Source organism: Saccopteryx bilineata, chromosome 10, assembly GCF_036850765.1.
Source record: "Saccopteryx bilineata isolate mSacBil1 chromosome 10, mSacBil1_pri_phased_curated, whole genome shotgun sequence".
Lineage (NCBI taxonomy): Eukaryota > Metazoa > Chordata > Mammalia > Chiroptera > Emballonuridae > Saccopteryx > Saccopteryx bilineata.
In genome coordinates this window covers 41,471,539-41,484,497 of record NC_089499.1, presented here as the reverse complement: position 1 = coordinate 41,484,497, position 12,959 = coordinate 41,471,539, and positions in this window count along the sequence as shown.

Here is a 12,959-nt window from a genome sequence, read left to right as displayed (position 1 = left end):
CAAGGTCACTGGCTTGAGCCCAAGGTTGCTGGCTTGAGCAAAGTGTCACTGGCTCAGCTGGAGCCCTCCACCCCTGGTCAAGGCACATATGAGAAAGCAATCAATGAACAACTTAGTTGCCACAACAAGAATTGATGCTTTTCATCTCTCTCCCTTCCTGCCTGTCTGCCGCTGTCTCTTTCTCACTCAAAAACAAAAAACAAAAGAGAGAGAGAGAGAGAGAGAAAGATAAGTGAATTTAAAGACAAAGTAATGGAAAGTATCCAAAACAAAACACAAAGAGAAAAGAGATTGAATAGAATAGTGTATTGAGTTGTGGGTCAAAAATCAAGTGACCTGGTGTGTGTGTAATTAGGGTTCCAGAAAAGAAGGTTGGGGAGGACATAAAAATAAGAAATAAAATAATGGCTGAAAAATTTCTAAACATGATGAAAACTATAAAACTGTAGCCCAAGATATTTAAGTATGGAACTAATATGGTGCAAAGATGAAGATTCTGACTCGGGAACAGTCAGATAGATCCAGGTTCCAAACCAATTTGTCAATGTCCTGTCTATGTGACATACATGATTCACTTAGCTCTCGGGGCTTTAGTTTCCCCATCAGCAAGGTAGAAAAAAATTATACAAAAACATTTATTGTTTCATGGTTTTTAACAGAAATGCATTGGCCACAAATTAAATATCTCTAAAGCATGGCCTACATTGATTATGGTACAGCTGGAGTATGGAATATTATGCTGCAGACAAAAAAGAGAAATGTGTGTGGGAAGTTCTCCAGGAATACTGCTATGTGAAAAAACCAGTGACACGGTATGATTTCATCAAGGTATTAAAAAATCTTGCATAAATTGACACTTATTTGTATGCAGGTACATAGAAAGGGGACTGTAAGCATGCTCAGCAAAATGCCTTTGAAAAAAGAATGAGGCATGAGAGAGACAAAAAAGTTATTTCATATATTCTTGTAAACCACTGTATTATTTAAAATTTTTACAACTGTGAAATACTTTTGTGTGTGTGTGTGTGTGTTTTTCAGTCTTTATTGTAGAATTTTTATGATATGGTGTAATTATTACTTGCAGGTATACCTGAGTATTCTGCTAAATTTTAAGCTCTCTGTGGGAAAGAATTATGTCTTTCTTATGTAATATTTAATACTTTCAAAAATATGGTAATTAATGTAATTTTAATAATGATATATTAAATATAAAATGAAAGGCTGTGAACATACTGGTGTACTCGACTTAAGAGTGTGTGTGTGTGTGTGTGTGTGTGTGTGTGTGTATACCCATATATATATACATATATATATGTACACATACATACATCGGCCCTGACCAATTGGCTCAGTGGTAGAGCGTCGGTCCTGTGTGTGGAAGTCTGGGGTTCGATTCTCTGCCAGGGCACACAGGAGAAGCACCCATCTGCTTCTGATGGAGGAAGAATAAGATGCTTAAAGGTTGTGTGAACTGGTAACAAGATAAATTTAAGCAAATCAGTTCTTCTGCTGAAAATGTTTTTGTGACTTTCTGTTATTGGGGAATCAAACCCAAACTTCTGATTATGGCTCATAGGAGCCCACATAACTTGGTCCTACCTGATTTTTCTATGTTTGTTTTCCACCAAACATACAACAGCTTTTCCCCCTCTTACACACGGGCTGCTTTGGTCATTTTCTGTACTTGGACTATTTAGCACATTACCTCTCTGTGCTCTCTAGCCCTATGCCAGAAGAGTTCATCTCTCACTCCTTTGCTACCTCTTACCACCAGGTTGGCATTTATTAAACTGTAATGCTCAGTGTAGTCATGTGAATTTAGAGAAAAGTGGATGGTAATATTTTTGACGTCTCAATTTCTTAGTGCAGGGCCTGGTCTATAGCAGGTACTGAATAAGTATTTGTTGGCTAAATGAACAAGTGAATGAATGAATAGACAGAGACTTCAACTTTATGTACATCTATTAGAAATAGCATTTATTCATAATGGAGGTCTCATTATATCAGAAGTATAGAGTGACAATTTTTTAATTGATGTGATGATTTTATTTCTAAATATAAAGAAAGCAACAAAAATAACTTTTGGTCTTGATTCAGTTCTGACTTGGAAGTTGTATTAGTTTCCCTGGGCTGCTGTAACTAAGTACCACAGATGAGGTGACTTAAACAGTGGAAGTTCATTTTCTCACAGTTCTGGAGGCTCTAAGTCCAAGACCAGGGGATCTTCTACTGGGATCTCTTTGCTAGGCTTGCAGATGGTCATTTTCCCACTGTGTTCTCACATGGCCCTTCCTCTGTGCACTCCTGGTGTCTTTTAGTGTGCCCAAATTTCCTCTTCTTTTTGAGATACTAGCCAGACTGGATTATGGTCCCCCTAATACCTTTATTTTAACATAATTACCTCATTATAGACCTTCCCTCCAAATACAGTCACATTTTGAGGTACTAGGAGTTAGGACTTCAACATATGAATTTGGGGATGGGAACACAATTCAGCCCATCACAGAAGTGTCGAAAATGGTCGTGTTATTTTGGAGTTGGTAATAGTAAGAGTCAGTATCACAGCTGTTAAATGGGTAAAACTGTAAGAAGACATTTAAAACAAAGACAATTCAAATAAAATCCACAACTGGAAACTCTATGTAGCAAGATAATATTCAACAGTTTTGATGGCTACCAAAAGAGGCTGTGAAACCATCACCATCACATGGATTCAAGAAGAAGGATTTTTGCATTTAATGGGAATTGTGTTCAATGACTTCTCAAGTACTTTTTAATTCTCAGCTTTTTAATTCTACATTATCCAGGCCTTAGACTTCAAGACAGGGAGATAATATAGAATTCAAATACAATTCCTCCTAAATAAAATAGAAAGTGAAAAAGAGGCCCTCTAAAATCTGGAAAGAAGAGTGGGAAACACTGAAGGGGACCATCCACGCAGATGTAGAACATTATCAGGCATGCAAAGAAACAAAATGATTACCCATAATAAGGTGAAAAAACAATCAATAAACAGATTCAGAAATGGCACAGATGATAGAATTAATAAACAAAGACATTCAAACAACTCATTAATATACTCTATATGTTCAAAAAAGTGGTAGGAAAATGTGATAAACACAGCCATGAAAGATGTTTTTAAAAACTCAAATTGAATTCTAGACATGAAAAATACAATATCTGGGATGCAAAATATACTATATGGGATTAACAGCTCAATGTACAATGCAGAAAAAAGATTAGTCAATTTTTTGGACCAGGCAATGACACAGTGGAGAGAGCATTGGCCTGGAATGCAGAGGACCCAGGTTCGAAATCCCAAGGTCACTGGCTTGAGCCCAAGGTTGCTGGCTTGAGCGAAGTGTCACTGGCTCAGCTGGAGCCCTCCACCCCTGGTCAAGGCACATATGAGAAAGCAATCAATGAACAACTTAGTTGCCACAACAAGAATTGATGCTTTTCATCTCTCTCCCTTCCTGCCTGTCTGCCGCTGTCTCTGTCTTTCTCACTCAAAAACAAAAAACAAAAGAGAGAGAGAGATAAGTGAATTTAAAGACAAAGTAATAGAAAGTATCCAAAACAAAACACAAAGAGAAAAGAGATTGAATAGAATAGTGTATTGAGGAGGCTTACTTTGAGGCTTAGCACACACCTGGGAATATTGCTAGCTGCATGGTTAAGGTAAGAAATAAAGTTGGTTGCAGATTTGTATGACTTTGTTTTTGTGCCAGTGAGGACCAAGCCCTTGCTGAGAACTTTCTCTATTGCTTCAGCATTGCCTGGTTAACGCAGTCCTCAGAAGCACTCACCCTCTGACTACCTGAAGACGTATGCCCTTGCTTGTTCCTATTCAGAGCCATAATGTGAATTGGGGTGAAATATCAGCTGCTGATCATACTTATTCTCTGTGTTAAGAATTTGCACTTTGCGTCCCGACCTGTGGTGGCGCAGTGGATAAAGCGTCCACCTTTATCTGAGGTTGCCGGTTCAAAACCCTGGGCTTACCTGGTCAAGGCACATAGGGGAGTTGATGCTTCCTGCTCCTCTTCCTTCTTTCTCTCTCTCCTCTCTAAAAATGAATAACTAAAAAATCTTTAAAAAAAAAAAAAAAGAATCTGTACTTTGAAAGGAATATTGGAACTGCTGGGAGGTAGTCTGCACTAACCAGGGCTGCTTTATTATACAATCCACACTGGTTTCCCTCCCCACTTTTTTCTTTTTTTCTTTTTTCTTATTGAACTGGTTACTCAGTCATACTAAACATGGAATAAAGTGAAATAAATAAATATATAAAACTCAGAGTGCACTGAGTCTTTTCACTGTCAAGCTGGCTCCAATGTTCTCAAAGTTTATCGGAGAGCTTGGTTGCCCTGGTGAAAATAGCATTGTGCAGTGAAACAGAAAATAAGATGTCATGGCAAACTAAACATCTTCACTTTCCGGACAAATATCTGAGCTGACTGAACCACGGAGAGCGCTGGGGGATGACCAGAGGGAGGACACCCGGCTTTACTGCCCTATATTTTGGGCCTCCCAGGGGTTCAGGTGAGCAGGTGAGTGAAATTCACCAACACCTGGCCCCCGCTAAAGGTTCTGGCAACTTCTGGCCAGCTCAAGTCTACACTTAGGCATCTCCTTTATATGTTGTGAAAGTGAAGATGTTTAGTTTGCCGTGACATCTTATTTTCTGTTCTACTGCACAGTGTTATTTTAACCAAGGTGGCTTACTCCTTCCCTGATAAACTCACTGGGACTTGATATCTGCAAACAACTCCCATTAAAATGAATGGGTATCAAAATTCCTCTGTGTGTGTGTGAGTGTGTGTGTGTCTAGGGGTGTGTGGGTGTATAGAGGAGAGAGGATGAAGGGTAGAGAAGAGTGGAAGGAAAAGTCAGATCCACATTCACTTATTAGTGTGTTATTCAGTTTGTGTACCACCCCCAATTAAAAGTGGGCACAATAACACTATTTATCTCAGAGGGAATGTTATGAAGATTAAACAAAATACTGGAGGTACACCAGCCACCCCATAAACAAAATCAAATAAGTACCTGGCCAGATGAAGCACTTTATAAATGTTAACAATTATTCTATTATTTATAAAAATATACAGAAGAAAAGAAGAAAAAATAGAAGAGGAAGATATTTTAAAACTGGAAGAACACATGAGAGACAAAACATAGTCTTAGAGCTCTACAAAAATTGTATCTCAGAAGCCAAATTCACTCACTCACTCATTCATTCAATAAACAAAGGCAAACTCCTATGAAACACTAACAAAAATGCTGGCAGGTAACACACATTGTCAGTGCTCCACTAATATCCCCTTAAGTCCTTTACCATTTTTCTCTGCTAGTCCCTTGGATGCAGCAAGAACTTGTGCCTTTTGTTGGAGGGCTTCCCCCAGGCTATTTAACCCCACTTCGCCTGAGGCTGCCGAGAGCCTTCTCTGCCTGAGGATTTTCATCCCGTGACTGAGGGGTGACACCCTTGCTTTCCCTCCTTCTTTGCCTTGGTCTCCCTTCTGCACTCCCTTAACATGAATTCTCTCTCTTTTTTTTTTTTTAACATGAATTCTTAATCTCTGTTTGTTGGGAATCTAGTCTAAGACAAAAATGTCCCCAATTTATAATTAGTTATTTTCTTAAAAAAAAGGTTGATAAATCAGTTCAGAAATTTAAAATAGATCAATATTTTCTGTAGAAAAATGCATTAGAAATATTGTTAGAATCCACAAAGCTCATTTAACCCATCATGTAATTAAAACACTGAGCATTTGCAGAAAAACACTATACAGTACTTGACTGTTGCTCTTCTAGCAACAAAATATAATGAAAAAGTAGAACCATAGCAACAGCAACAAAAAGGCGTTTTCCTTAGCTCAATAAAGACTGAGTTGATAACGGAATTTCTAGGAATTTCCAGGATTATAAAAGGTTGCTAAAACAGGGTCTTTTTTGTCTATCTTTCTTTCCTTCCCTTCATGCAAATGCACCACAGATAAGCACTACATTTCCCTTTCAAAGTAATGCAGACCTTCCTGATAAATAGTGTAGGGAGCAGGAAGCAAGTGGGAGGACCCTGGAAAGAAGGAAAAGAGAGGAAGGAAGGGAAAGGATATTCCTTAAGGTCAGAGTTAGGGGTTAAAAAGAAATGAGAGAAATCTTTGTACTGTTGTAAAGCCAGTAGCCACGGCCACCATCACAGCAGCCTGGCCCATGCAGGTTCGCATTAGATTCGGACAGACGGTAATGAAATAACGGAGCCAAGAACTGGTGAGCCATCATCTTTAATGCTAGCTTGCACCCAGCGGGCAAAGAAATACACATAGTGGGAAAACACTTCCCTTTCCATTTAGGGCTCCCAAAGCCACTGACTTATCCGAGTTTCCTAGAATCAAAGGTTTCTACCTCCCCAGCCTTATTCACCTCTGTTCTCCGTCTCCTTCCTTCTCCCTGCACAAACTCTGCACAAACTGGCTTCTCCCTCAGCACTCTGCCATCTTGGTTCTTCTCCTGGCCTCCTCCACATGGCCTTTCTCTGCTCTCCTCTCTGATGCTAATCTCAGGAACAGAGAGCAAGCTCCTGGTCTGCCCAACTTTATAGTGTAGAAATCAAAACCTTTAATCCAATCTACAAATCCAATCTCTGATACAAAGCCACTTATCTAAGGCTAAATGGGATTCCTCATGATAGTGCACCACCCCTACCATGCAACAGTCAAGGGAATGGAGAAAAGTTTAAAACTAAGCCTTAGACTATAACGACCCTTCCTACTTACAGCCTGTCCCTAACACATATTAATATAATCACGCCTATCCCAAGCAAAAAGGGCAACTAATATCACCTGGGCAACGGGCTTCCACGTGGGTAGCGCCATCTTTAACAAAGTGAGCAGAATATATTTTATCTGCCCAACAACTGTTTTCCATAGTGACTGCACCAATTTATACAAGAAATGGGGGGGGGGGGGTCAATGGAAATTTAAGAGAATGATTATAAATGTAGAGGAAAGAGATGTAGAGGGAGGAATCATCAAGCAGTGCACACAGAAAGACAGAAAAGGACAGATATATGTCCCCAAAGTGTCTGCCAGAGGAGGTTATGGAGACTTCAGGAATAAGGAATTGAGAGCAGAGAGAAATAAATATAAGGCTGTAGAGTTGTTGTTTTTTAGTACCTCCTTTGTTGCAGATGCTGAATAGGACACCTTTTGTGTTTACCTTCTTTGTGAGTTACCTAATACTCACAACAACCACATAAGGAAGAAGATATATCTCACTCTTTTTGTCAGTGTCCATCAGAAAAAAAAAGGATCCCACCTAGGTGTTTCAAAATAGGAGAAATTTAATACACAAAATGGGTTTAAAAAGTTGCAAAGTTTGGAGGGGCAAAAGAGGAAGGTGATGCTACCCACAGTCCATTGGTGTGTGCTCACTATTGAGACTGACAGGGCTCACCCATGGGACGGGGCAACCAGCAGTACTGCTGCTTAACAAAAGCTGGATGCCCATCCCTCCACAGATACTACAGCCATTGCCGCAGCTATAGGAACTAGTGTCACCATTACAGGGACCTCTCATTATGATTGTAGCAATCACCACGATTTAGGGAACCGGTTACCTGTTATTGCCTACAGTGTCACTGTGGTCGTTGCTAAACCAGGCGCAGAAAAACAGCTTCTGTCTTCTACCTGTCTTCTCATCTCTGGTCAGTGCCTCTCACTGGCCGACTTCAACAGAAGTCAGCTGGCAAGGGAGTTTGGGAAATGTAGTTTTCAAGCTTCCATCTCCTGTGGTATATAGAAGAGTATAGTAGAACAAGTGTAGGGCTGAAAGTCAAAGAACAGTTCACCTTTATGTCTGGCTACTAAGCATCTGTATATAATTTTCTACTCCTTTAAACTTTCACCAACAGTATCAACAAACTCATGCTTTCACTTAATACAGTGCAACTACCCCTTGCAAAGTAATATACTTTTACTCTATTCCTAAAAGGAGAAACAAAAGTTCAAGTAGTCATTCATCTCTGGTATGCACTTCAATTTTCCATAGTCTGACAATCTTATAATCCATTTCCATCCATATTACTTAGGTTTTTGCTAATATCAATGAAAATACGTCCTTTCAGGCCAAACTTTAAACTTTTGCCCCTAGAATTGCTGCAATTTGATACTGTTTATGAAGTGGAGAAAATAAATCTTGAGAAGAATCTGCATCCTCATGTAAAGCAACTGCTTTGGGAGAGGTTATTAACAGGGTCCCCTTGCAAGGGAGGACTAGTCTTCTCAGTGGGGGGAGGAGGCACTGCTTCTGCTGGCAAGGGGACTCAGGGGACCAGGATTTTCTCATATTTGCATGAGTCTATCTAGATGGCCCCATTCCAATTCTCAAGTTCACACCCAGGCAATCCTCCAAACTCTCACGTGAAAGATCTGATGAATTCATGAATTCAAATTACATGGTGATTCTACAACCTGTGGGGTAAAACTTTAGTCCTGTGACTAAAACAATAAGAGGTTTATTTAGCGCCATCACAGAAGCTCTCTGGTTTGGCCACCAGACCTTAAGCTGAGAGATTAAAGCGCCAAACTTGTTCTTTTCTTTCTGTAATGTCTCCAAGAAAGCCAGAAGCAAACATCCCACCCATAGTCTTGCAGTCATCATCCCCACCACCACCCCATCCGGCTGCTACAGTAATCATTGCCATTATTGCAGCAAACCATAATTACCCTCTGGAGCAGAAGCAGAAAAATCACGGTACTCTCTTTTCCTGCTGTTTTTAATCTCCTTCCAGTGTCTCCAATTGGCAAAGACTAACCTGCATCCGGCTGGCATCAGACTAGGAAAAAAAAAACATCGTTTCTAGGTTTCCTGGTTTGGCAGCAGAGAGTAGGACTAAGAGGCCAATTGCTAGACTGTGAACCGAGGAGTTATAATTATCCCAATTTTAAATATGAGCTAACAGAAGCTAGAGCGCTTAAGTAACCTGCCCCAGAACATAATACACAGAAGTTATAACAAGAGATAAGACATCTAGATCTCTCTAAATCCAAGGTCTGTGGTCTTTCCACTGCACAGGATGTTCCCCGAGACCAATTGTCAGAGAGTCTGAAAAATAACAAAATGCTGAAATCTGAGCGTTTTCAGCCTCCTCGTTTTATTTTAGTCACCATTTTTTGCTCCCAGCTGACTTGGGTATGTCAGTAGGCCTCTGGGCCATCATTAAAGGTTCAAATTATGCAGCGATGGAGAAGATGCTGTAGCCCATTAAGAGGCAGCCATAGTATATATAGTGGTCAAAATCACAAATTGCCTGGGTTTGTAACTGTGTGCCCTACAACGCCTATGACTTTTTCTTTGCCTAACATTGAGCAAGTTAAGTTACAGCTCAGTGCCTCAGTTTCCTCATCTGTATAGTAGTGATCATACTCCCTGCCTCAGGTAGTTGGTGTGAGGAATAAATAGGTTAATCTACATAGAAATCATAGAATAGTTCAATCTAGTTATTATTACAATATTCAATTTCATTTGACTACTCAGAGGTTCCTAAAAACAGTGCTACCTCTAATGTCTGTCTCAAAACAAACTGTCTCTACTAAGAGCTCTCAAGAGATGTGGATCCAAAAACTCTCCCAAAGTGAAAGAAAGGCAAGAAAGGACCAAGGGGTACCCAAGACAGGAGAGGCTTGAGGCAGGAGACCTGGAGGGAAGGTGAGTGTCTACCATAGAGAGGCACCATGAGGCCCGGTGTAGCCGCAGGCTGAGGCATACCTCGAGCCCAAGCTGGAGGAGGAGAAGCAAAAAAGCCACCTGCCTCCTGGGAACAAGAGGGACTCTGGCATTGGGCACTGCAAAAAATAGGGAAGAAGCAGAAGGGAAGTCATAGCCCGCAGACGTGCTGGCCAAGATGCCGTCTGAAATAAAGGGCTGGGTAAACTGTCGGACTTCTTAAGACTTATCCCCCGGTGTGCAAGACCAAGCCCTGTGGCTCTGGGTTATGACTTAGTTTATCCCTTATCTCTTATTCCTTTCTTTCATTCAACAGCTATTTTTTTTTTCTTTTTCTGAAGCTGGAAACGGAGAGAGACAGTCAGACAGACTCCCGCATGCGCCGGACCGGGATCCACCTGGCACGCCCACCAGGGGCGACGCTCTGCCCACCAGGGGGCGATGCTCTGCCCATCCTGGGCGTCGCCATGTTGCGACCAGAGCCACTCCAGCGCCTGGGGCAGAGGCCAAGGAGCCATCCCCAGCGCCCGGGCCATCTTTGCTCCAATGGAGCCTTGGCTGCGGGAGGGGAAGAGAGAGACAGAGAGGGGGGGGGGTGGAGAAGCAAATGGGCGCTTCTCCTATGTGCCCTGGCCGGGAATCGAACCCGGGTCCCCCACACGCCAGGCCGACGCTCAACCGCTGAGCCAACCGGCCGGGGCCTCATTCAACAGCTATTTATTGAGCAACAACCTCATACACATCAAACTGAGTTGGGCTCGTAACATTCTCCCCATTGTACAGATGAAGAAACTGACATGTAGAGAAATGAAATAAATTTGTTGCCCCATCACACAGGAAGATTTCAAGGGGTTTTCTTATTTCTCCTAAGAGATACAAAGTTAAAGCCTTGTTTTTTCAAGTTTTACTCTCTAAGGAACCCTCAGGTCTTCAGTGGGGTAACAGAGAAAGTAGGACTGAGGTTAGGTTGCTAAAAATTGTGTCATCATTACTCAGGTAATTGACTGTTAGAGAAAGCATTAGGTAATTTATTATCAAGTGGAGCTTTTGCTGCCTTCAAGGAGTTTGGTCTGAATCTTTTTGTTTGTTTTGCTTTGTTGGTGAAGGACAAGGAAATACTTGATGATAATGTAATAACTAGGTTTCTCTAGAAAAGTCTGGTGGCCTCTGCTTTTGACCCAGTAGAAAACCTGAAATGTACCAAATTTCCTGGGACAGGACAGACCACAGCAGAGTTTGGCCTAGGAAGGGGTGCTACTTTTTGCTGGTCCTGCATCTGTTGTATTATTCATGGTAGCTACCTGATTGTGCAAGATAGGGTTAGGAAGGTCAGCGCAGCATTAGTTTGTTGAATTGGAAGGTGGCATAGGCTGGGGATGGAACCTGTCACACCACAGTGATTCTTATTGAGAAGGCTTGATTTGATATTAATATTAATTCGATGTTTCTTCCCATCTTCAAGAAATTTGTCCTGGCTAGGTAGGAGAAAGCCTGAATGCCAGTCCCATGCAAAGTAGTAATGAATGTATGTTGGGTTTTATGGTGGAGGTGGGGAGGTGGGGGCAAAGGGAAGGAGGATCAGATGATCTACCGTCTTTAGCGTGAGGCTCTACCATGGATGTTTGGGAAGGGACAAATAGAGCCTTTGGTGGGAATTAAACTGATCCACATTCCTGCCCGAATGTGGAGTTCCCAAGAATGTCCATCTACTGCAAAAGCATAAGGGCCAACACCCAGGCAGGGAAATGCCAGGAGAGTTACCGGTATTATCTCCACTTTCCAGCCTCACTCCAATTCAAACCTGGCTGCACACTAGAATCACCTGGGGAGCTTTTACCTAATTGGACGTGCTTGGGCCCTAGCCCACAATCTCTGAATCAGACTACCTGAGAGGTTGGGCCTAGGTAGAGGTGTGTTCGAAAGCTTCCCAAATAATTCAAATGCACATCCAGAAATGCAACCCCCTACAATATACTATCTTTGAAATCTCTTCAAATGAAGCAAAGGGGGTAAAACCTCGAGGACAAATAACCCTCTAACATCTTGCCCTCCACCCTGTCAAGGCGACAATAATGGGATCTTCTGGGCCGGCATGAAAGGCTGACTTTCAGACTCAAGCCTAGTTCTGGGTGGCTTCTCTACTTCATGCACCTCTGAGTCTCCAGTCAGAACATGCACCACAATCATCGTGAGAGTGTGTTTAAAATGCAAAATGCTGGGATCCGCCACTTAGTTTCTAAAGTAAGTGGGTCTAGGGTGGCGCACGAGATTTTTCATTTCTGGCCAGTTCCCAGGTGATGCGGATGCTCCTGGTTGGGACATCACACTATGCGTAAACACTGATGAGAGTTTCAGCCAGTCGGTTACGAGATCTGCGTGATGCTGAAAAGCTGTTCCCACTGGCTTTTCCAATGATGAGGTTGGTTCTCTTGGGCTTCTGCAGCAGCTATGTAAGGGCAGCATAACTTGAAATTTTGCAGTGAACAGGCTTGTGCTTTCAAGCCTGGTGGTCCGCAGTGGATGCTGGTGTTTGCTCTGGTACACAGCCCAGTGTCCTGGTTTGAAGTATATAAATATCCTCAGATCACACCAGGAGGTGGCAGCTGCAAGAACCTGGGGGTTCCTTGCATAATTGAAAACATGCTTTGGTGCTGAAATGATAAATCAAGACCTATGCCTGGACTCAGAGGCGGATTTAATGGTGGGCACACCAGGCGCGTGTCCTGGGCCCCGACTTCTGAAGGCCCCACAAAACCCCAATTTTACACTTGTTTCTAATGACACCAAGTTTGGTTTCATATGTGCAACTTTAACATTAATAGTACATAATATTTTTTATTTATTTAAAAATATGGTTGACATGTATTTTTATTTTCCCTGTTTTTCTCTTTTTTTAAGGGGCCCAATATTTTCTTCTGCACCTGGGGCCTCATCCGACCTTAATCCTCCTTTGCCTGGTCTCCAAGCTGCTTCTTGCGTGTGAGCTCCCCCAAAGCAGAGCTGTGTCCCTTCACATCTGTATACCCAGTGCAGAGCCTGGGAAGGGGTGGGCACTGAGTAAAGGTTTGCTGAAAAGAGTTACCCCGTGGTTGCCCCTCAGGCCAAAGCCCAGCTCTGTCCACAATGCCAGGCCCTGCTGATACTCAACAGAGCTGGCCCGATTGGCACTGGGAAGTCAACAATCCTCATCAGTACCTTTCGTGTCTGGTTGTCCTGTCCTTTCAGCA